The sequence below is a fragment of the Drosophila persimilis genome, unplaced genomic scaffold (assembly GCF_003286085.1).
Source record: "Drosophila persimilis strain 14011-0111.01,24,50 unplaced genomic scaffold, DperRS2 tig00000676-arrow-arrow-pilon, whole genome shotgun sequence".
NCBI classification, from domain to species: Eukaryota; Metazoa; Arthropoda; class Insecta; order Diptera; family Drosophilidae; genus Drosophila; species Drosophila persimilis.
The window spans coordinates 79,473-102,562 of record NW_020825332.1 but is presented as its reverse complement, the minus strand read 5'-3'; the positions used below and the strand labels follow the sequence as shown (position 1 = coordinate 102,562).

The window sequence follows — 23,090 nt, the reverse complement described above, 5'->3', positions numbered from 1 at the left end:
ATGCCTCATGCCTCATGCCTGATGCCTGATGCCTGTTGCTGCTGCCGATGCCGATGCCGATGCTGCGTCTTCTCTGGCCAAGTGGACATTGACCGTCTGCCTCAGAGTCAACGATCTTCAAACGTGTCAACATTAAAAATAGCAACCAAATGCTCTAACGTCTGTGTGCCCCCAACCCCCAGCCCCCAGCCCGCACCGTGCCCCCACCGTGCCCCACCGTGCCCCACGGACCAAAGCCAGCCAGAGATATGCAGACGTGCAGACGTTCGCAAAATGCCAAACGGAGAGAAGAGACCAAAGACACAATCGAGGCTACAACAACGATCAGGCAGGCACCAAGTAGCACCAGCGCACCAGCCACCACAAAAAACGCGGGGCAGACGAGAATGCATAGGGAAAGAGTAGAGATGATCGACAGGCAGGTTACCCTGGAGGTCACGTGGGATGCCTGAAGGGGAGGCCAGCATCTAGGGGATGATGAAATGAAAGAGTGGGGATGGTAGGATGCGAAACATCTAAGAATTCGAAGAGGTACTGCGGAAATTTGTAACCAGGGTTGATTTTTGTAAGCTTTTGATCGAATGGCTGATCTATTCCATTAGAGCCCAAGTGTTTGAGAACAGGAACAGGGTTCCATAAGTTCCAGATATCATTCTTTCAGTCAAAAAATAGTGATTCATTCGCTCAGAGCTTGTTGTGGTCCCATATACCCTGGCAAAAAGCCACAGCCCATATTAAGGGGTATTTTATTCCAAAAAACAACAGGATGTTTGGCGGTTGGCGGCGCTATCAACGAAATTCCAGCATTTGATCGGCGACGAAGACAGAGCAGGAGGTCGCAGACGCAGACGAAGCAAGAGACGAAGAGGAGAGGGAGGAGGAGGAGGAGGAGGTCGCAGCAAAAGACGAGGAGGAGTCGGCGATGGGCCAGAGGATAGGCAGTGGATGGTGGGGGGCAGCGATCGCAGACAAAATGCAAAGAATCAAAAATTATATACACATGTTGGAACACAGCGCTAGGGTGGGGGTTGGGGTTGGGGTTGGGGTTGGGGCTGGGTCGCGGGCAGGGCAGTGCAGTGCAGAAGACTTGTGGCTGACAAAGCCATTAATTACTGATTGCCGATACTCGCGAGACGCTCAATGAAAGTTTCGCCAGACAGAGGACAAGAGATGCAAAAGATCGTCGTCGTCGCCGTCGTCGTCGGAGAACGATGGGATCGTCGTGTGCAGCAGTTTCTTTGAAAGCGAAAAACAAAAACAAACACCCGTAGACATGGCGCTAAGCGAAGCAGAAAAAACTGCACAAGAAGCATAAATCACTTTATGGATTGGTCTGGGTCCCAGTCCACTCTCTTCTCACACTGCCTGTCTCTCCCTCTCTCTCTCTCTCTCTCTCTAATCTGCTGCAGCGCTTTCACCGTTATGACTTCCGCTCCCATCAAGCCGAAGCGAGATCTCGCTTCGAGAGCACGAACCGCAGCCGAAGCCCAGCCCAAGTCGTAGCTTTGTTCTTTTTGCTTTCGCTTTCTGCTTCGGCTGCCCGGCTGCCCGGCTGCCCTGCTGCTGCTGCCCCTCTCTCTTTCTCTCTCTCTCTCTCCAACTGAATCAATTCATTTATAAAGCAAAACATAATGCACAAACAAACACCGAGAGATCCGATCCGATCCGACCTCCACCCCGTACTGCATGACTGTGTATATTCGATACGCATTGTCCTTGAGCGTTTAGTCGAAATTTATGGAATACATTGAACTCCAGCCACTAAATTAGTCAGTTAAGGCACACACACTCGCACAGAAACCCCAAAAAGCAAAAGGAATGAAGAAGAGAAAAAGAAAATAAAAAGAAAAAGAATAAGCATAAGCAAAAGCAAAAGAAGGCGAAAAAAACATGACAAAAGTTTTGCCGCTTTCGGCGCATTAACAAAAATTCACTGTCCGCCGTCGATCGGTGGTGGGCGAGGGGCAGGGGCAGGGGCGAACGGTATGGGACCCGGGACCCGGGACTCGGGAGTGAATCAGTGGCATCCACCAGTTCAAGGAGGAAGCCCCTGCAGAGTCGTTGACCGTTCAATTGTCTTGTCGGAGCCATCGGAACGGGGATTTCGGAGGGGTGGGGATCGGTGCAGGCAAATTCAATGGAATTTCAAAATTTAACGGTTACTAATTTGTGCGAGAAAAAGAGAGAAGGAAGGACTGAATGAATGAACGAATAAACGAATGAATGAAGAGTGCATTATGAGTGTTATTCATATTCAGGGCTGTTCGGGCTTTGTTTATGAACAGTGTGGAGGCGCCTCAAAGAAAGTTGGTTGTGTGGAGCCTTGGGTGCATCTTCCCTGGCAGAAGATACAACAGATCAAAATTAAGAGATTTATGAAACCCAAGGGAAAACTTATACCCGTTTCAATTCTTATCCACAAGCAATCCCCGTCGTTTCTTATCCTTGTCCTCATCCTCCTTTGTCCAAAAGGTAATTAGTATCACAGAACGTCTCAAGATTGGATCGGTTTCCATAGCATTTATCCCATTTAGTCCCCCAACGGAGGGGAAACCTCCTCAAGGACTGTTTGCAGCTTTCTTTTTCCAAAGGTCTTTTCTCGCCGCCTGCTCCTTGCTCCTCGGTCCTCGGACCTTTCTCTCACTGCTTCCCTGTTCAAAGTGCAAATCCCATCAAAGTTAAGTTCATAAGCCCTAAACTGCATTTTGTACATATAGTACATTGGCCAGCAGCGGCAGCGGAAGGCCAGGAGGGGTGGCGCCGTGGCGGCACGTGCCACGTCCTCTGCCCCTCGAAGGGGACAGGTGGAAAAAGTTTTTGCTGGGGGCAGGTCAAGACCTGCATATCATTAAAACAGAAATTGCATTAAAGTTTAGTGGAAAAATTCGTTTGCTTCGCTGGCACCAGCCCTTGCCGCTGCCTCTTGCCACACGTAACTCATATTTATGACGTTGATGCTGGGCCACCCATCACACATCACCGCCCGCCAAGCACCCCCCACGACTGACGCGCACGCTGAAAAGTATGCAACGAAAATTTCTGGGGGAAAAGCGGCAGTGGCAGCGGCACGCGGAAAAGCGCCATCCCATTCGCTCAATTTAAAGTCAAGTGTCAATGCAAACTCCTTCACATCGCGGAGAGATCCACATCGCAGAGGGCCATTGAAGGCTCTCTCCCGAGGACCTCTTATGCCATCCCCCACCCCCCCCCTAACTCTCTCCCATCCCCCTTGCAAGTTCGCTCTTTGACATGCAAAACGCGCGCGCTTCATTTGACATTTTTCCTATTTTTAGCCAGGACGAAACGACGTGAATGGGGATCGGGTTATTACCAGTCACAGCAGAGGACCAGAGCACCAGAGCACCAGAGAGCAGGGACCAGGATGCAGGACGCAGGACGACTTTCGACTTTCGAATTTCCAACTTTTTTTTTTCCATTTTCTTTGTTTTTGCTGTTTGCTTTTTCCTAACCCTTTCATCAAAGGCGCCAGGGGACGATGGTTTTTGTTTTGTTTTTTTTGTTCTTCTAGTTCTTTTTTTTTTTCTTTCTTCTTTCTTGTTTTTGCGGTTGCTGTTAATATGATTTTCCTAGGATTTTTCCGTAGCATTTTCCGGTAGCACAAACGTTTCGGTAATGGAACGACAGATGCACAGAATTTAATTCAATGTGTTTCTTCGTTGTTGTTGACGGCGGAATATTTGACAGGGAAACTCCTTAATTTCCTTTGTTAATTACAGGCCCGCGATCCGGATGTTATTGACCCTGACAGGACCACACTCCAGGCCAGCACTCGCAAGGAGTTCGCTTTGAGAGCCGACTGTCTGGGTAAGGGATTAACTCCCATGACAACTCCAGCCACTCCGCAGTCCTGCCATTGCTTCCATTGCTCCTCCCCGAAGAGATGGAGAACGAGAAGGAAGCACACCTATTGACGACAATCCGAAAGCAATAAAACTCCGTTAAGACGGAGTCAAGGAGTACCCCAGCAGGAGCAGGAGCAGGAGCAGGAGCATCAGCAGGAGCACTGGGCTTCGACTCAAGTGGCGGGGGCGCATGAATAAATAAGGAAATCAATTGTTATGGCGGAACGCAGAGAGAAATAGAGTGAGAGACAGAGAGAGAGAGAGAGAGCTGGGGGGCAACTCTCGCATTAATCTCAAGAAAGGACCATGGGGCGTGGCCCCCCCCCCCCCACACACACACACACGCAAAAATAGGACAGCACAATGCCTCCTCCATGGTGCACTTTCAATCGGTTTATGCAAAGGAATAGGAATAGGTACGGTACTACAGGAGGAATAAGAGGAATTACAGAAGGTACAGGAGGCACAGTAGAAACTATGAGAGCCTGCAGGAACAGGCGGAACTCGGAGGAACTCGGAGAGACTTGGAGGAACTTCTGGGATCTTCCAGGAACAGGAGGAATCTGCCATGGAGCCAAAAGGAACCACACCACGGAAAACCCTAGGAACTGGCAGGAACAGGGAACAGGCGACCAAAGTACAGTCAACGAGCGTGGAAAATAAACGGCGACTCCGGGCCATAAAGACGTCTGCTGCAGTGCGCTGAATGGTGCGGCGAGGGGGGACTGGATGCTGGATGCTTGATGCCCCCCTCTCCCTCTGGCCACCCACAAGCGACATCTGCCCTAATCATCTGCCAGCTCCCACTGACAGTGGCCCATACTCCCCATATTCCCCATACATATTCCACTACCCTTCGTTTGCCTTCGTTAGTTTCTCATGAAAGCTTTTAGTTGTCTGGAATTTTTGGTGCTCTCCATGTACCCTGTACTTGAGACGAGTGTGTTTAGGGGTTGTGATGGTTTTCGGGATCTATTTTTGCCCCCGAAGAGACTTGAAACTGTCATGCAATTGGGTACGAATATAATGAAACAGACTTCAAATTGGCATGCAATTTGGTACGAATGGAATGAAACATTCAAATGCAACTTACGTGGAACAGTTTTGAATGGAATAAATCTGAAATTAGAAGAAGAAACATATGATAAAACATCAAAGAACTAGGTTAAATAGAACTTGGAAATACTTGAGTATAAAACAGTCCTCCAAATACCAAAAGGGTACCAAGACACACATTCAAATGGCAACATTCTGTGTTTCGAAAAAGTCAACGATTCCCAGGGTAACCGACTGTTCCATCACTCGTCATCCTTATTCTACAGCATTCTTACTTCACTGTAAATTTTGTTGTTTCTGTTCGGTGCTCTTTTTTTTTCTTTTTTTTTCTTTTCTGGTACATTTTGCTGTTTCTCTGCTTTTGGCTTTGGCTTTTTTGGGGGTTGAAATTTCGGGCTTGCTGCTGATAAAGCACCAAGACAGGCGCACAGACGACAGGCGAGAGTCCCTGTGCGATGCGTCTATACATATATATATATATATATATATGTGTGTATGTGTGTGTATACACACGATATATACGATATAGATGGCTGGCATTTGTGTGAGTGCTTTAAGCAGGGCATTGCACTCGTCGAACGCTTTCGCCGCATCCCGCTTTTCGCATCCGAGAGCTCCCATTCGGCTGGCTGCCAAAGCGTCTCTCTTCTCTCTCTCTCTGTCTCTGTCGATGGCTCTGTGCCTCTGTGGGAGAGAGAATGGCTCTGCTAATTCGGCAGCCTCCTGGTTCCAGCCGAAATATGTATCTTTCCGGCCTCCACACGGCACCCCTTCCACGAAATAATTACAAGATAAGCGTTCCGAGGGAGCGGCGCTCAGAGATGACGCAGGTGGCGACATTACAGCATTCCACCCGTCACGGGACCAGGAGGACCAGGAGGTCCCGGCGGAATCCTGGAAACTCCGCTCCGTCATGAATGAATCTTTTGCAGCGCTACGAGTGCGCCATAAGCGGACGCGCGAATCCTTGATGCCTGGTTAATATTTGCGGAATCGATAAGTTCGAATCGATTGGCAAATGGTCCAGGGGGATGGCGAGTAGTCGGTGTTTCAGAAATGAAATAGAGTGGGGAAAATGTTGTGGGAAATTATGAGGAACAGATGGGAGGGCAGGGATGGTAGAGCGCGGCTTGGGATGCGATTGGATGAAGGGGAATACGCTGATATCGGATAAGGTGGGATTGGGATAGGATTGCACGAAACCGGATAGGATGAAGTGATATACAGGGATACAGCAGAGATGTTTGAGAATATGATACGGTAGGGCATCCGGATGGGAAAGCATAAGATACAATTGGGATAGAATAAGATACAGTTGGGATAGGATAAACGATGGGCCTGCCTGTGGAACGCGGGATGGTATAGCATGATTAAGTTGTGGATTTTTCTACTCCAAGATCTCTTGGCAGCAATCAACTTATTACATGCGTAGTGACTGTACCTAAGGTGTGAATTTCAAGGCTCATTACGGATTCCCTTCCCCATCGACAGCTGTAACTGGAGCCCCATATCCATCGAGACCCTGTCTAGTGTATATCCTGGAACATCCACAACCCGGTAGACCGTATTCGTGGAACTCGACAGCCCTGTTATCCTCCTAAACAACCCTGGCTTGAGGGGCCTATTTGTGGATACTCTCCCGGGTGTAAAGTATAGGGAGCCCCGCAATCGGGAGTCCCGCTGCGGCAGTACAGGTTACATGGCCCCGTCCGGGATTTGTTGGGGCCGGCGCTCAGAAACAGCCGACGGACGACACGTGGCACGACACGCAGAACAACAGTTACAGCCTCCGACTGGCGTTACACAACAACGAACGATGATGGGAGGAGGAAACCGAAACAAACCGAGTCGACGGAGTGATGGGGAGCAGCAGGACGAGAAAGCAGAGGGCGATGGGGAACAGAAGAGCAGAAGAAGGGCAGAAGGGGGAGCAAAGAGAATGCGCACGGCCCCAGAGCCACAGCCAGAGAATATTGTTCCAGAAGAGAAAGAAAGGGAAATTCTAGTGGGAGCAAGAATATCGATTGGATACCGCCCCCCCTCCTTGTGGAATGGGGCGTGCTGGAATTCCCTGTTTTTGTGTTGCGTAAACCCCGGGATGAAGAGAGAGAGAGAGAGAGAGACTCTCTCCGGTGGAGAGACGAGTGCGCCATGCCGTGGCGTAGGACCAAAACTTTGGCGCGAAATTTTCGATTAATGAAAATGTGCCTCCAAAAAAGTGTGTGTGCAACGTTGCTCTCACTCTCTCTCTCTCTGTCTTTGTCTCTTTTCGCTGATTCTCTACCCCTTTTTGTGGCGAGAGTGTGCACTCATCTAGGGGGTAGGCGTGGCACTTCCCCATTGCTCTTTCATCTGTCCGAAAATGTTGTCCGGCGTTCAGAGAATCCCACGCAGCATCCACAAAAGATTTCGCCACGAATTTTCGTGCCGCCTTTTTCGACTGTTTTTGTTTTGGACACAGAAACACAGACAAAAAATCGTAGGAAAATCGGGGAAAATGTCAAACTGATTTCCGTTTCAGTTCCTGTTTCTGTTCCTGTTCCTGTCCCACCATGGGGGTGTGGGGAGCTCCCCACGCGACTCCTCTCGTTATGCAAATTTTATTGAAATGCTTCTGCCAAACGATTATGTCAAAGTTTTACATGGTTAAAGCGAGTTTAATGCGACAATTTTCGGCTAGAAGCCTTGGGGTAGGCGTGGGGGTGGGGCTAGGGGGGGCTGGGTGCTTCATGTCCTTGCCTTTGTTTTACACGTGGGACCTCTCTGTTCAAAGCCTCTGCTGCTGCTGCTGCTGCTGCTGCTGCTGCCCCTCTCTTTTGGCAGCCTCTCAACCCACCCTCCTCTATGCCTTTCATCCTCTGCATGGACTCCACGCCACGCCGCTCCACCCCCCCACAGCCTCCCCTCAGCTCTGCTGATTTCTGCTGATTATGACAGCAGAACATGTTGCTCTGTGGTGGACGGGGTTTCTGGGGGCTGCCGCTTAAATTGTTTGCTTATAAATAAAGCATTAAGCTATTGATTAAAATTGAGCTTTAAAAAATTCATTGCACACAGAGTTCCGTTGCCGTTGCAGTTCCCCTTCCCGTTGCCGTTGTGTGTTGTGCGTTGCGCGTTGCCGTGTTGCCGCTTCCCCTGCCGTTCGGGTTGGGTCGGATCCGATATGGCATGTGGGGGGGGCGGGATATGGATGGTATGGGACTCCAGAGCGTACGCTGGTTTCAATTGAATGCGAAGTTTACACAAACAGAAAGACAGGGCAGGGGCACGGGGCAGGGGAAGGAGCAGATTGGAGAGGAGTCTGTGGCACACACACACATCCTTCTGTTGATGGGCGAAACTGTCCTGCGGCTTTTGTGCACATGTTGAATGTGTTGCAAGCTTAAAGTGAAAGATGCTCGGCAGCAAGGGGCCGGGGGGGATGAAAACTTTAATGAAAAGCAGCAGAGCAAACTTTTGCGTCTAGAGGAAGGTTCTTTGAGATCTCGACACTCATTAGGAGTAAAGGGAAAAATCTAGAAAATTATATTACAAATCTATAGACGGTTCTCATATTTGTTCTAATTTTAATTCATTTTTTTTTAAATTTAATTATAATATTTAATGTAAGAGGAGCCGCCTCAAAGGAGACCTTCGATGGTTACTTTCCTGGCAGTTATTCACCTCTCCTAGGCTCCTCTCACCTTACTTCCCTTCTGTCCCCACTCTTCACATATTTTAGATATATCTTTCACACTTAAAAATGGGAAAGATGCCCCAAACTCCCAAAAAAACCCAACAATTCCCATAGCGTCAATGATTCCTCGAAAGAAGTTTGCAAAATCAATCCAAAAATTCATTGAATAAAAACTTTGGCAACAAAAAACAAGAATAATTAAAAAAAAAAACAAATAAAGAGAGAGAAATAATGTAAAAAAAATACATAAAAAAAGCAAAAATGTACAAAAAAAAAGAGATAAAAATAAGCCAAAATTTACAACAAAAAAATGGAACAAAAATTATAACAAAAATGTCAATAATGTCACAATTCCAATAAGCCAACATTTTGTCAGAGTGGGTGAGGGGGGAGGGGGGATGGGGGATGGGGGCAATGATAAGTTATCAGAGTAGAGTAGAAAGAGGCAGGAGAGAAGGAGAAGTAGAGAGAAAGAGACAGAGGCAGAGTAGTAGTGGAAGCGGCAGTGGTAGGAGCGGAGAGGAGTCTCGCCTCCTCTGTGGCAGGGAGGGAGCATGGAATCCGACGGATGGATTTGACATTATCTGCCATAAAGATAACAAAAGTTGACTTTTGCCTCCGCCCTCGCCTCTGTCTCTGTTTCAGTCTCTGTTTCAATGAATTCACGTCATAAAAAGCGCTTTTACGATGGTTTCGAAGGGGGCAACGGGCAACGGGGGCGACAGCGGGGCAGAGGCCGAACTCCTTATATTTATTTGTATTTTGTACATATCTCCCACCCATCCCATAAGGGCCCCACCCCCACCCAACCCGATTACATTATCTTGATTTACTTTTTACATTTTCATGGGGTTCTTTCTTTTCTTTTTGAGAAAAGTGCAACGTCATATTGTGGCGTTAGGGTTGGGGTTGGGGGCTAGGGGTTGGGTCTTTGAAACTCAACAAGTTGAGGTCGTCCCTCCACGGTTTATCATTTATTTGCATTGAAAAATATTTACACAGCAGAGCAGAGACATGAGACGACAAAAATCATCATCAGGAAGATGATGTGCAGATGGAAAAGATATGATATTATATGATATGATATGATATGACCACAAACACAAAAAAGTCAAGAAATCTCTGGGTTTTCGGTGATAAGACAACAGAGATTTAAGTACTTCAGAGGCAGACGAAGAGTCAGAGGGAGAGGTCTGCGAGGTGGTGCAGGGGGTGGTGGTGAGAGGTGGAAATCTTGAATGACAAAATTGTAGAACGATGAAATCAGAGAAGTGGCAAATGAATGAAGAAAATGGTAGAGAAAATCGGAGATTTATGAGCGATTTCTGGGGCGGTTCCATTTGGGATCTTCCTTCCCTCATTCTTGGAAGATCTTTTGATGCTTAAGGTTCGATTGAAACAATTGGGTAGATCTCTCAACGTGTATCCCATTTAGCCATTAAAGAACCCTCCCATTCCCGTTCTTGAAGGATTTGTGCATCTTTCAATCAGAGTTCCTCTTACACCTGAAGGACTTGGTCCCCCCCCCCCCTTCCGACAGCTAATTGAGAAACACTTTGAAACATTTACCACTTACACACCACACACACACACACACACACACACACACACACCATCCTACACTCCATCCATCCTTCCGTGTTTTCTGCAATCCATTTCCACAGTTTGCTGCCACAGTTTCAGAGCAATTAGTTTGAGTGCGATTGGACAAGGCGAATGATGGAAGGTTGTGGGGCATACAACACTCGTAGTGGTAGTACTCGTAAATGCGGAATGAGACAGAGACAGAGAGAGGGAGCAGGAAAGGGAGAGGAAGAGAGAAAGCGGGGTTGGATAACCCCTAGGGGCAGAGCAATCGAAGAGCAAGACAATGACAGAGGCACTTAAGGCGCCTGAGAAAAGGGGAGGCAGCGAAGAGCTCCACAGCTCCTCCTCCTCCCGCTGCTGCTGCTCCTGCCCCAAAGATTGACAGCCATTCCTCAAACTAAAACACAAACCCCTCCCCCCAAACAGAAAGCCACAGGATCCACTCTTCTTCCGTCTCTCTCCCTCTCTCTCCCACTCTCTGTGAATGAATGAATGAATGGTTATTCAATTGAATTTGGCAGGGGGGAGGGAGTGTTTAATATAAAGCAATTTTCCTCTTAAATTCACTTCAATAAACAATTACTTTTTTTTGCGGGCAGGCAGGCCTCCCCCCCCCAAATAGATTACATACATCCCCTATGCCCATATGTACATCACGTACATAAATGTATAAACATTTATCGTTCAAACAAAGCCAAGAACTGTATTATGGGAGTGTTTTCCATCCCCCTGCTAGGACCCCTCAAAGGTCATTCCTTAATCGATGTACATTTGATGTAAAAAGTACAAGCTTTTCTTCGATAGAGGCAGCACCACCTTCTGTGGTTCAACGAAGCACGAAATCTAGAGGTCATTCCTTGATTCGATTGTTCATTCGATGGTTAGAGAATGAGGAGTTTTCCGAGGCCTTCCATTAAGGAATATCAACTGTGAAAATAAAGCAGGATTCACACGATCCACACGGTACAATACATTGAAGGGCGATGATTGACAGAAAGTGAGAAGATGAATGAGAACATGGGAATAGGGGCAAATGGAGGAAAGCTAGAAGAATGGGAAGATTAAAATGGAGGAAAACTGGAAGAATGGGCCGATGAAAATGGAGGAAAGCTAGAAGAATGGCAAGGAAGAGGAGAAAGAGGACAATGGACTGTGGAACAGGAAGAGCATACGCATAAATAACAGACAACTGGCGTCAGTGGCTGGCCACAAAAAGTGGCACAAAATAGGGAATAGAGAATGGGAGAAAGGAGACTAGAAAGCACTGAAGGGGGATGTGGCACACAGATGAGGGTACGAGTACGAGGCCAGCAAATGAGGATAGGAGTCACGAGGCTAGACGATGAATAGAAGATGACAAGGAGGCTCGCAAAATGGAGGTATGGCTGCAAAGCATATTCCCTGCAGCCAAGGACCATTCAACGAGAAGGTAAGGCACCGCCAGAGAAAGGTCTTTCTTTTGGCATAACGGGACTTGTGAGATCTATTCATCGACAGAAGGAAGAACGGAAAAAAAGAGAGCGGATGAGCGGAAGAGCGGAAGATTGGCCGCCTTGGAAGGCAGTCGTCCGCCTTACCTTCTATTCCACATTCCATATCTTCTGGGCGGCGGCCCCGGCCCCGGCCCCGGCGTCAAGGATAACAAGCGATGCTCGAGAGCTTTCCCTCATTTCCCGCCCTCTGTGTGTGCCCGTGCGCCTTGTTGTCTGTGTCTCAAGTGGGAAAACTGGCGAAATCGTTTAACACGCACCACACACACACACACACACACACACACACACACACACACACACACACACACACACACACACACACACACACACACACACTCTCTCCCATACACTCTCCCACAAACTTGACCCAATTCCTGTGCGTGAATCATTTTTCCATGCCTGTCTGTGTGTGCGTCTCTTTTCTTTCGGTGTGCATGTGTGTGTGTGTGTGTGTGTGTTTGCTTTTCATTCTGGTGAAAAATGTCGTTTATGAAGCGCTTATTGTGTTTGGCTTGTGGTAGCCACTCGCCCTGTCCCCCCCGCCACGCCCCCTCCACCATTCCTTTGCTTCCTTCTTGCCCCACAATCCCTCTCTGCTTCCGTTTCCGCACTTGAATGGCGTGCGCCACAATGGCTGCTCCCTTGGCCTGTCCTCCATCTCCGCCGCCTCCTTCCCCTCTGCCATGCCGCACAGCAATCTCCCATCCAACTGTTGTTTGCGGCATGCGCCGATGCCTTTGTCCAGCTTTTGGTCGCACGCTTCTCTCTTGATTTTTGCTCACGTTTTTCGTATACCCTTTCGCATAGAGAGAGAGAAAGAGAAAACATATAGATTCGTGATCAGCATCGGTATCTGTCTTTCCATCTGTTTTATTTATACTTTTCATTGCATCCTTCTATTATTCGTTCCTTTTAGAGAAAAATCGAGGCCCTTGTAGATTCTATATATCCGGATATCATCCATGGCACGTCCTTGCTGGAAGAACTCTTTGATTTCTGTTGATATTCTGAAAGGTTCGATCTTTCAGGGTATCCCGAGGGTCGCTCTCCCGAGTGCCTGCTTCTTTCTTGTTTTTATCATCATGTGCTTTCTTCTTTCGTTCTTTTCCATTCTTTGTTCCATTCTTCTACGGCTGACAGTTGGGTCCGAAACATTTTACGCATCTTTTGGCGAGGATATGGGGATATACGGGATGTGGAGGATGTGGAGGATACGGAGGATACGGAGGATACGGGCTTTGGTGATGGGATGGTGTGCCATGGTGGGGGCCGTGTGCTCCTCCTCCTCCTCTGTCCACTTTGACAGCAACCGGGAAACGGAAGCGGAAATTTTGTGCCCATGCGTTTTCATTCTCCGTGTTGACGACTGCCGGGGTTTTCCTCCGACTATGGGAAAAATGGTTGGGAGAACAGCAAGCAGAGTGTGGTATAGAGTGGAGTATGGAAAATGGGGTGGAGAAAAGCGGACAGGACAGGACAGGACAGCACAGGACACAACAGCAGAGTGAAAAACGGACAGAACAGAACAGAGCCCAGTGAAAAGCGAAGTGGGGTGTGGCTGATGGATGGGGAGGAAAGAGGACATGTTGGCTTTTGTCCAACACACAAGGCCGGTCGGCACACCACCCTCCTACAGTCCTCCCCTCCCCGCCCCCTAAGCCACACTCATCCCCCATTTTCACCAATTTTCCAAGTGGAAGGAGAGCGAACCAAAAACTTGCTTTGCTTTTTCCAAATTTTTTTAAAAATTTATAAACTTTTGTTTCGATCAAGTTTTGTTCCTCCTTCCCTTTGTTGCGTGATTTGTCGACTGTCAAAAGTGGCAGAGAAGAGGGGATATTGGTTGTGGTGGGGTGGCGGAGGGGGAGGGTGAGCAAGAAGAGGGTGGAGTTGAAAGGTCTGGCTGTTGACTGTCACACCGGCCAAAAAATAGGCTAGACGTGAAAACAAACAGGAACAAATTCTATTAAACAGGATTAGAAATCAAATATGCTTGAACCGATTCCCAATAGAAATAGAAAAATGTTTACCTTGCCCAACACTGGACAGTATGGAGATCTCTTTGTTTCTTTGGTAGATATGTACTCTCCTTTTCTGCACCACAGAATCCTTGAATTGTTGTCTGTCTTTAATGTGGATTAATTAAATAATACAAAAACTCTTCTAAACACTAATCAGTATTGGAAAGCTACCAAAATAGTGTTTGAAAGAGACATTATGAGCCACAGCCACTAAATCAAGGAAAATTCTTTACTGCTTTCCATTTTTTGTGTCATAAATCCAAATCCTGCCTTGCCAAGAACCTTCTATTCTCCAAAATACCACCAAAACATATGTATGTGTTTTTTATGTACCCCTTTTTCCCCCTCTATCTGTGGGCTCAGCGCTCAGTGATGGATTGCATTCGATAATGCCGATTATTTAAATGATTTTAATGCATAAATTCATGCATCAAAGGGAGCGTAAAAATCACTAACAGTCGGCACTATCCCATTCAATTTAGAAAATCTTTCATTATTTTGTTTAAGTTCTTCAAGAGCCTGGCTAAAACATAGCACATTACGGCCCCTAATCTCTTAACTCTCCATTCGTATACCTCTCCCTTTCCTTATTTCTTGTTGTATTCCTAAAACATATCCTCCACCCCTTGACCAATCTGTCCCCTCTCGCAAAAAAAAACACAAACTCCCATCGCATATCAGAAGTTTTTAATAAAATGTAAATTATTCTTCCCTCGTTTTTTTGTTTGTTTGATAAATGTCTATTGGAAAAAGTTTCCTTCTGTTTCTCGGCTTCTGTTTTTCTGTGTGTGTTCCATGTGCTTTATTGGGTTTTCTTTGCCTCCTCCAGCTCCGAATGCTTCCTGCCTTTTCCTGCCTTTTCCTGCCTTTTCCTCCTTTTCAGTGTTCCAGTTTTTGGTTTTTTTTTTTTGTTGGTTCCTTCTCCGCTTCTCCTTGTGGTTATTCTTGTGGTTTTTGTGGTTTCGGCAATATTTTATTCATAGTTGACACGAAATGCGTAACAAATCGTTTTGGAGCGGTCTTTCGACTGAAGAGGAAGCGCCCTGGCAGTGGAAATGGAAGTCAAATTCGAAGTCGAAGACGAAGTCCGGGAAGCGGGGAGGCCGCCCCTCACAAAATTTATAGTTTTGGCCTCTCGAACACGTCTCCCCTTTCAAATCAAAAATAAATAAATATTCTCCAGCGACACATTTTGGATGGGGCAGATGGCTTATAAAAAGCCGAGTAAAAGTGATATTTGCATAACAGTTTTTGTCGTTGTTTTTTTTTTGTATTTTTGATTTGGGGGATTCCCCAGGAAACGGACCGATGTGGGGAGGGCTTTGATGGGGCCCTAATATCCCCCAATGATTGCGATGATTTATAATTGATTCTGGAGCCTAATCTTGGCTGTGAATTGGCCGTCCGTTCTGCTCTCAATTTCTTTTTGGAAACATCAGCTTTTTCCCCCCCAAAAAAACCACAAAAAATAAAAAAAACAAAGGTTAAAACGAGCGGAAAGAATAATGCAAACAAACAAACAAAATCTCTTGTTGCAAATCCAATTCCAGGCTGCCTCTCCACTGTGCAAAAAGTTGCAACCTTTGCATTTGTCTGCCGCCACAATTTTTTCGCGCCAAATGCAGAAAAGAGGAGACGCAAGAGGTAAAGAGGCCAAGGGGCCAAGAGGCAGGAGGCGGGAGGCAAGAAGCGGGAGACTCGCTCCAGACTTCGGTTTCGGGTTTCAGCGCCACTTGCTGCTGTTGCATGCCCCCCCACCACCACCAGCACCACCACCACTGCCTTTCAGACACCCTTTCGGCAGCGAAGTGGAGTGTTCTCCTCGTAACTTGACATCGAAGGAGCCGCAAATGTGGATACAGACAGAGAGGGAGAGGGGGAGGGGGAGGGAGCGAGAGCCACACCGCACGTGCAACGGCAAAAGCAACGTTGCAAGTTTTGTTTTCTCGTTTTTTGTGTTGTTTCTTTTTCTTCTTTTTTTTGTCATTTTTTGGCGGGAACATTTTATAAACAGGCCTCGGGTCCCCAGGGTCCAGGGTCCAGGGTCCAGACATCGTTTCATATTTATTCACGCCAACGTTGGACAAATAGAGGAGACACCCGTGTAGGTGCAGAGGGGGGCAGGGGGCAGGGGGCTAGCCATGTCACCATTTTATGAAACCCAAACATTTGTGCGGCTCATGTGAACCCACGCTAATCCATTTTCGCAAAAGCATACAAAAGAAAGGGGTGGGGGCGAGGAGGGGGGGCCGGTGGATGGTGGAGAGATCGGTACACAGGAGGCTGCAAGGTGGGTGGGGCTAGTGTGTGTTGCAAGGTTAGATGGGTGGGAGGGAGGTGCAGGAGTGGCAGCGACCACCAGTGGCAGCGGTGGGCGGTGGGCGGTGGCGGTGGCGGTGGCGGCGGCGGCGGCGACGGCAGACATCGTTCGCCAAAAGCAAACAGATCAGGCGGCGGCGTTATCTCTGACTGAATGACTCTCCTCCGGTGCGAAGCGACGGCGACAGCAGCGACAGTTATGTAACGTGAGCAATGCACTGAGAGAAATTCGCATAGAAGAAAAGACGAAGCTGTAGATGAGTGATCCATCTGGCAACCAGCTCTTTTTTCAAGGTAATTTGTCTAAGATTTTCAAGGCTTGTTTTTCGTTTAGTTTTCACGACATTTTCATTCAATTCGTTGCACTTTTCATCGTTCTCTCTATCGTATGATATCGAATCATCGATGTAGAGTACCCTATCTATACTTATTCTACTTCTTAGTCTTGTGTTTCTCCCTTAAATATCGTTCTCTCTATCGTATGACATCGAATCATCGGGATAGAGTACCCTATCTATACTTTTCCACTTCTTCGTCTTCGTCTTTCTCCCTTAAACATTTTTTTTAGAAGAAAGTACACTATCTGTTTAGGTTATAAAAATATTCTTTTAAACTGATTCCAAAATGTTCTAATATTTCTCTCTCTCCCAGTGTGGCTGGCTCTCGCGCTCTCTTTATCTCTCATTTTTCCCCCGTTCGATCTTCGATCTTCGACCTTAAGACCGTTATTTTCTCTCTCTTCGAGGTGTCTATATGCGCATTTCTCTCAGTGCACTCCATACCCCATTTGTCGTCTTAGTTTTCGCTTTGGCAAAATTAGTTTTATGCAAATGCTGAGCACATAAATTTTGCTCCATAAAATTTTTGCTATGACGTGTCTGCAGCTGAGGCCTCCAGCGGGCAAGAGTGCAGGGGTGCAGGGGTGCAGGGGCGGGTGGGGTGAGGCACGGAGGAGAGGCACCACAGCACAGCACAGCACCACAGAGTGCGGGGGCAAAAGGCAATTGGCCACAAAACTACTTTCGCCTGTGGCAAAGACAAACGTTCGATGTTCGATGTGTGTCCGAGTGTTCGAGTAGTGTGTCTTGAGCGATAAAATCCTTGGCCAGGTGGTCAACAGATATCTCTGTGTGTGGACGTCGACGTGGACGTGGATGCAGCATCCAGGTGGGCCACCAGGCACAGGAAATGACTTCAAGACTACAGAGGGTGGGGGCGAGGAGGGGATGGCAGGGGAGTGTGGCTGAAAAGCTTGGGAAATTCCAATATTTAAATGTGGGACACTTATTGAATTTCCATTTGCCTTGGGATTTAGCTTGGGGCAGGGATACATAAACATCGGCTATCTCTGAGGATCTATGATCTCAGGATCTTATCTTATGATGAAAATCAATATTAAGACAGAATCCATAGGTTATCAGTAGATCCTGAAATGTAAGCCACTGAAATCGTGAATTCTTTGCTTTCAAATCCTTTGTTTTATGGAAATCCTACCATAATTCGCCTATTCTGGCCGATACTCGAAGAGTAACAGAAGGTAACCCACAGATTCTGAGCTATCAGGATAAACCTGATGATCTAAAGCCCAGAACTGCTTTAAAGTATAGAATACATCATTCATTTCTTTCATTCGAATAAAACCAAATTGTATTCGAAGGTAACCCACATAGATAGCTCCATCCGGAGTTATCAGCCGTTAAACCTCTTTAGATGATATCGTTTCCGTCTTAATTGCGAACCGAACAAGACATTTACTTATTCCCATGGCGTCCATGGCATATGTAGGAGGAGGAGGTGGAGGTGGAGGAGGTGGAGGAGGAAAGGCCCCACCAAGTGAAGACATCAGCCAAAGCAACCCCAGGTATTCCGATGGTTCATAAATCAGTCGAGTCCCATAATTCAATCATAACACCGTCGGAACGGGAGGAGGGAACCCCCACCCCACCCCATCCCGTTCCCATTCCCATTCCCATTCCCAATTCCATTCACAGGTTACCCCTGCCCCTGGGCCATGGACTAAACGATCGTTTAGCGGCTGTCGGGGAATGCCTGGAAGTGGAACCTGGAGCACGCACACACACGCACGCACACGCATGCACGTCCGCAGATAATAACTCAAGAGAGAACTTCGGGGAGAATGGGAAGTCAATAAGTGGAAGTGGAGTTATGACTACGGACTCCGACTCCGACTCCGACTACAACTCCGATTCGGCCTCGGACTTGGGTCCGCTCCACACACAGTGTGTGAGTGTGTGTGTGTGCGCTTGGCCTGTCGACAGCTGAGTTATCGCTTTGTTTACACGCATCCAAAAAAGAATAGCCCCCCCCAGACCCAAGCGCGGGAATGCAACATCGAGCCGCCGCCACCGACGCCGACGCCGCGTGTGAATCCGAGGCAGAAGCACACGCAACACGCAACGCGCAAAGCGCTCAATGAGCGTCGTCACGTACGCACTTGAGGCCGCAGACCGAAGGCGATAGTACCTTCCAAACTCCACCCCCCTACCTCCCCTGAATGGGGGGGGGCCCCATCTGTCGAAACGGGGGTATTTTCTTTGAAGTTCGGAAGCATTTTCATTCGAACTCTTGTCGAACCGATCACGATTCTCTATCTATCATTTTGATTGAAGTCTTGACTTCCACTCCGCCCCCCGTCCACCGCCTAATGGAGGGAACTTCCCACCTGCTGAGGGCTGGGGATTAGAGTGCCACCTGAGGGGGCATCCATCAAAGGGATTAACCAGAAGATTTACCCAGAATCGAGGGGAAGCGACCTCAATCTCGCCCCCACTCTTCGGGGACTTCCGAGAGATTGCTTTATCAGTTTTTTGGCTTCTTCTAATCGTGAGGAAACTCTCACTCTCCCTCTCATTCTCTCTCCGAGTGGAAGTGTGTTTATACTTTTCCACATTTTCTTTTGGTAATTTTCCATACCCCTAGAATCTGTTGCTTCGGTCTAGGGTGCGGGGAAAATTCTAGAGCCCAGCGATAAGGTTGCGTGAAACGGATAAGAGTTCTGTTACTTATGAATGGGGGCCCGTAGAAATATCTACATACATTTGAAAGACCCTCAAGACATTCATTCATACGGAAATCAGTTTTACTTGTACATACTATTATATAGATATTATTGATATGTATTATTTGATATTTGATATTATGTACCTACAGTGGGAACGACAGCTTGGGAAGTACGAATCAGCGGCATCTAACCTAGGCGATCTCCGGAGAATAGAATCTTATTCCGAAAGATATTTATGGTAGAGAGCATTCCAAACCATATTAATAAAGTTATATCTAACAAAAGGGTCTATGCACAAAATGCTAATACTATGATTTTATTTAATTTTTTTATTTTTTATTCTTTGAAAAATTCTCATTCGTTCTTGTAATTATTGTTTATTTGTTAAGAATACAATTATTTATATGGGAACAAAATTTGGTTTGCTTAACTTTATTCTTGGGGCGGTTATGGGCGACGAAATTACTTACATAAGTGATTATGAGTGTGTATTCACTTTTGCTCCCCATATTTCAAGAGTTTAATAGTTAGCTCCTTCACAAAATTGCAAAATATAATGCAATAAAGTCACGCTTATAGATTTATCAGATACAATTTTTTGTCTTTTAAAAATCGCAATGGAAAAGCCCTTAAAAAAGGAGTAAACTGAAAAGTTATGGCTGTGCCAGCACTAAAGTCCGAGTCCATATGATTGAGTTTTAATAAATTTATATTTAAGCGACTTGAGCGACTTTGTGGGACTTGAGGAGCCAGTATTCCTGTAGCTACTTCATTGGGATGATTGGACAACCTATCATTCTATCCACTATTGGGATGGTTTGGGTTTACTTGATCCCCAATTTTAGGGATATGGAGGAAAACCATCGCCCTTAGGGTTTTCACTTCTCACTGTAATATTGTTAAGGGGGGGGAGGAAGAGAAGAGTTATCATAGCATTTCTTCATTCAGTAGAGATTTGAGTAGAGATCTTATAGTCCTTTACCTTAAAAAGGTAGCCCTGTTGGACCCTTTGGCCCATTTTTTCCGAATAAATTTCCTCCGTCAAATTCCCGTTCAAACTCTATCCCATTTCATTAGCAAATTAAGCTTAATTTCCCGTCTGGTGACTTTTGATGATGAGGTGGGAGGGGGTGTCCCTAATGGCATTCCTTCGATGGTACATTTATCACTTGAAGTGTGTGCCTGAACAAATAGTTGCCCCAATTATAGAGATTTTGATCTCTAAAAATGTATTTCCCAACAAAACGCTTGTGCCGCAGCGTGAAGAAGCAGAGAGCGAGAGAGGAGGCCCGAAGACCATTCCATTCCATTCCAGAATGATCCCAGCGGACATGTGGCATGGCACGCACTATCTGTTCCGAAAGGCAAAGACACCCCGCTAGACACGTACACCCCGCCGCCCCAGCCCCTCCAATACACACACACACACACACGTGTGCATCAAAAATCAATCTGCAACAATAGCAGCAGAGGCGGAGGCGGAGGCAGGGGCAGGGGCAGGGGCAGGGGCAGAGTCCATAGACTTGGACCGTAGTAAAGGTATATTGTTTAGAGAGGTAGGGCCCTCCCGTTCTCTGCAGCAGCATCCACACGCACACATTCGCACTCATCGGTGACTGGAATGCAATCGAAAGAACCCTACGCCAACCCACCCCACCCCCACCCTCACCCACACTCTCACTCGCACTCGTACTACCACCCACTGGAGCGATACACCTTGGGAACCGAAGGCAGCGGCGCGTCATCAAATGTTTCTTCGTTTTCTTCTTCTTGCCATCGGTTTTTGTTTTTATTTCGCTTTTCGTTACGAGACCTTTTACACGCGCGCACACACACATTTTCTTGCCTCCTCCTCCACCGCCACTCCTACTCCGCCGCCCCTTGCAACACCCACCCTCACTCATGTGGCACGTTGTAAATTTACAAGAGAAAGACAGAGGGTGGGACGACCACAGAGAGAGAGAGAGGGAGAAATTTCGCTGCAAGTGAAATTGGCACGAGGCAGCGACGCGACGCAAACGCTGCCGCTGTTGCAGGCGACGTCGACGTCTATGCTGCGTTGTTGTGAAATTCCCATTCCTCACAGACAGAGCGAGAGGGCGACAGAGGCCGAGGCCGAGGCAGAGGCAGAGGCAGAGGCAGAGAAGGCCTCACTCACACGCTCACAACTTATAATTGTTTGTTATTCTTTTGTCTCGCTCGCACACTGGTTATCGGATTTCAGAGAGAGCGCCAGCAGAGGGGAGGAACTCCGAGAGAGAGAGAGAGAGAGAGAGAGACGGAAGACAGAGACGAACTGAAAAAATACTCAAAATACTACTACTACTACGACAACAACACCGCACGAAGAGCGCGCTCTCTTTTCCAGCCACAGCCATGCACACACGCAGCGAGAGTGGGAGAGGGAGAGGGCCTGTGTTGGACCCCAAACCATTCCATTCATGCGAATGACACCAACAGCAACAACAAGAGCGCGTAGTAGAAAGAGACAAAAGCAAAACACAGAGAGTGACAGGGACAGGGCGAGCGTAGTAGAAAGAGATAAAATACCGAAAACACGGAGATAAAGCGCGTAGTAGAAAGAGCAAAGGCAAGAGCGATATGCAGATGGTCGCAAGAGCAATGGAAAGAGACAAAAGAACCCAGCCCCAACAACAAAGCATAACAGGAACAGAGCAACAGAGCAACAGCAACAGAAACAGAGAGACAGAGCAAGAGAGAGAGCGAAAAGGAGAGGGACAGAAAATTATTTACGATTTATTTTGATTTTCACACACACTCATCCGTCGGTCGAAGGGGGTTTTGATGTCAGCGGCGGGTCGGGGGTTGCGCTGCGTTGCGGCTGCGAAATGGAAGGAAATGAAACACCTCTGCACGGGGTACAGTTGGCATTGGCACGGCGCGCGCGCAAAGAGAGCGAGCGCAGCCGAAGAGAACGAATGAACGCCGCCGAATGAATTGTGGAACGCATGTTTTCATTCCGTTGCCAGCACTCTTTCGTTTCATTGTCATTTCGTTGCGCGCTCTCGGGCAGAGCTCTTCTCCCTCTCTCGCCCTCTCGCTCTCTGGCTCTCTTGCTCTCTTGGTTTTTCGCGTTTGTTTTTATGCATTCACTTTCGTAATATTGCTCTCCTGTTCTCTCGCCTGCGCTCCGCTCTCTCTGTTTTTGCTGGCAGTACGTCCCCCACACTAGTTCGTAACAAACTGCTTCTTCTTGTTGTAAACTGTACGTCGTCGCTGCTATTCCTCTGCCACTGCCACTGCCCCTGGCTCTGGCTCTGCTTTTGGGCCTCTGCGTCTGGTCGGCCACTACTTTGGTCGTTTAGGGCCACTACTTTGCTTCGCTTCGCCTCGGTCCTCTGCTTGTAAATTGATCACACAACTGTCGACATTTTTTCCCGCTCTGTGTGCTGTGCTGTACTACTATTCCATTACATTGCTCCTTCCCTGCTCCATTTGTACTTGCACCAACTGTACCAAAAATAGGGTTCTGTAGAGGTTACACGATACACGATTACACGTCGAGGTTCTACAGAGAGACCATAGACCATAGACCATAGACCATAGGAATCAACAAATCAAAATCCACCAATTACACATTTGTTCTACATATGTATTTCTTTTTGCCCACCTTTTCTGCCTGTTCATCGTTCCTCTTTTCAGCCCTATGGGAAAGTTGAATGAACCATTGGCTGCTCTCTGTCTCTGTCTCTGTCTCTGTCTCACTCCCCGTGTCGGTCGTCCCCCGCCCCTCCCCCCCACACTCTGTACTCTATCTACAGGGCTGGAGATCCCGGAATTGCTATTGGAATCTCTTGTTCTTGCTTTGGTTTTGGTTTGTATTTTTTGATTTTTCACGTGGGTGAATTGGTTTTTTATTTACGCATTTCTGTTTTTATTCCCACTTTATTTTGCTCGTTTTGTTCTGTTCTCTTTCGTTTCGGTGTTTCCATTGTAATTGCCGTCACAAAACAACGCAATAAAGACCATGGGCTATGCCCGCTGTGGGGCAAGTGGGTGGTGGCATATCGAATAGAACCCCGTCTTATCTAC

At 47.3% G+C, this 23,090-nt stretch overlaps 1 long non-coding RNA gene across 1 annotated transcript in view; it reads right to left on the bottom strand.

Annotated features, from left to right (window-relative positions):
• Nucleotides 1–4,957: 4,957 nt before the first annotated feature.
• LOC113566331 overlaps nt 4,958–23,090 on the bottom strand; it is a 69,328-nt gene continuing 51,195 nt past the window's right edge. The window contains exon 3 of the long non-coding RNA XR_003409061.1: nt 4,958–4,982. This is a non-coding gene — a long non-coding RNA (uncharacterized LOC113566331). The remainder of the gene's footprint in view (nt 4,983–23,090) is intronic.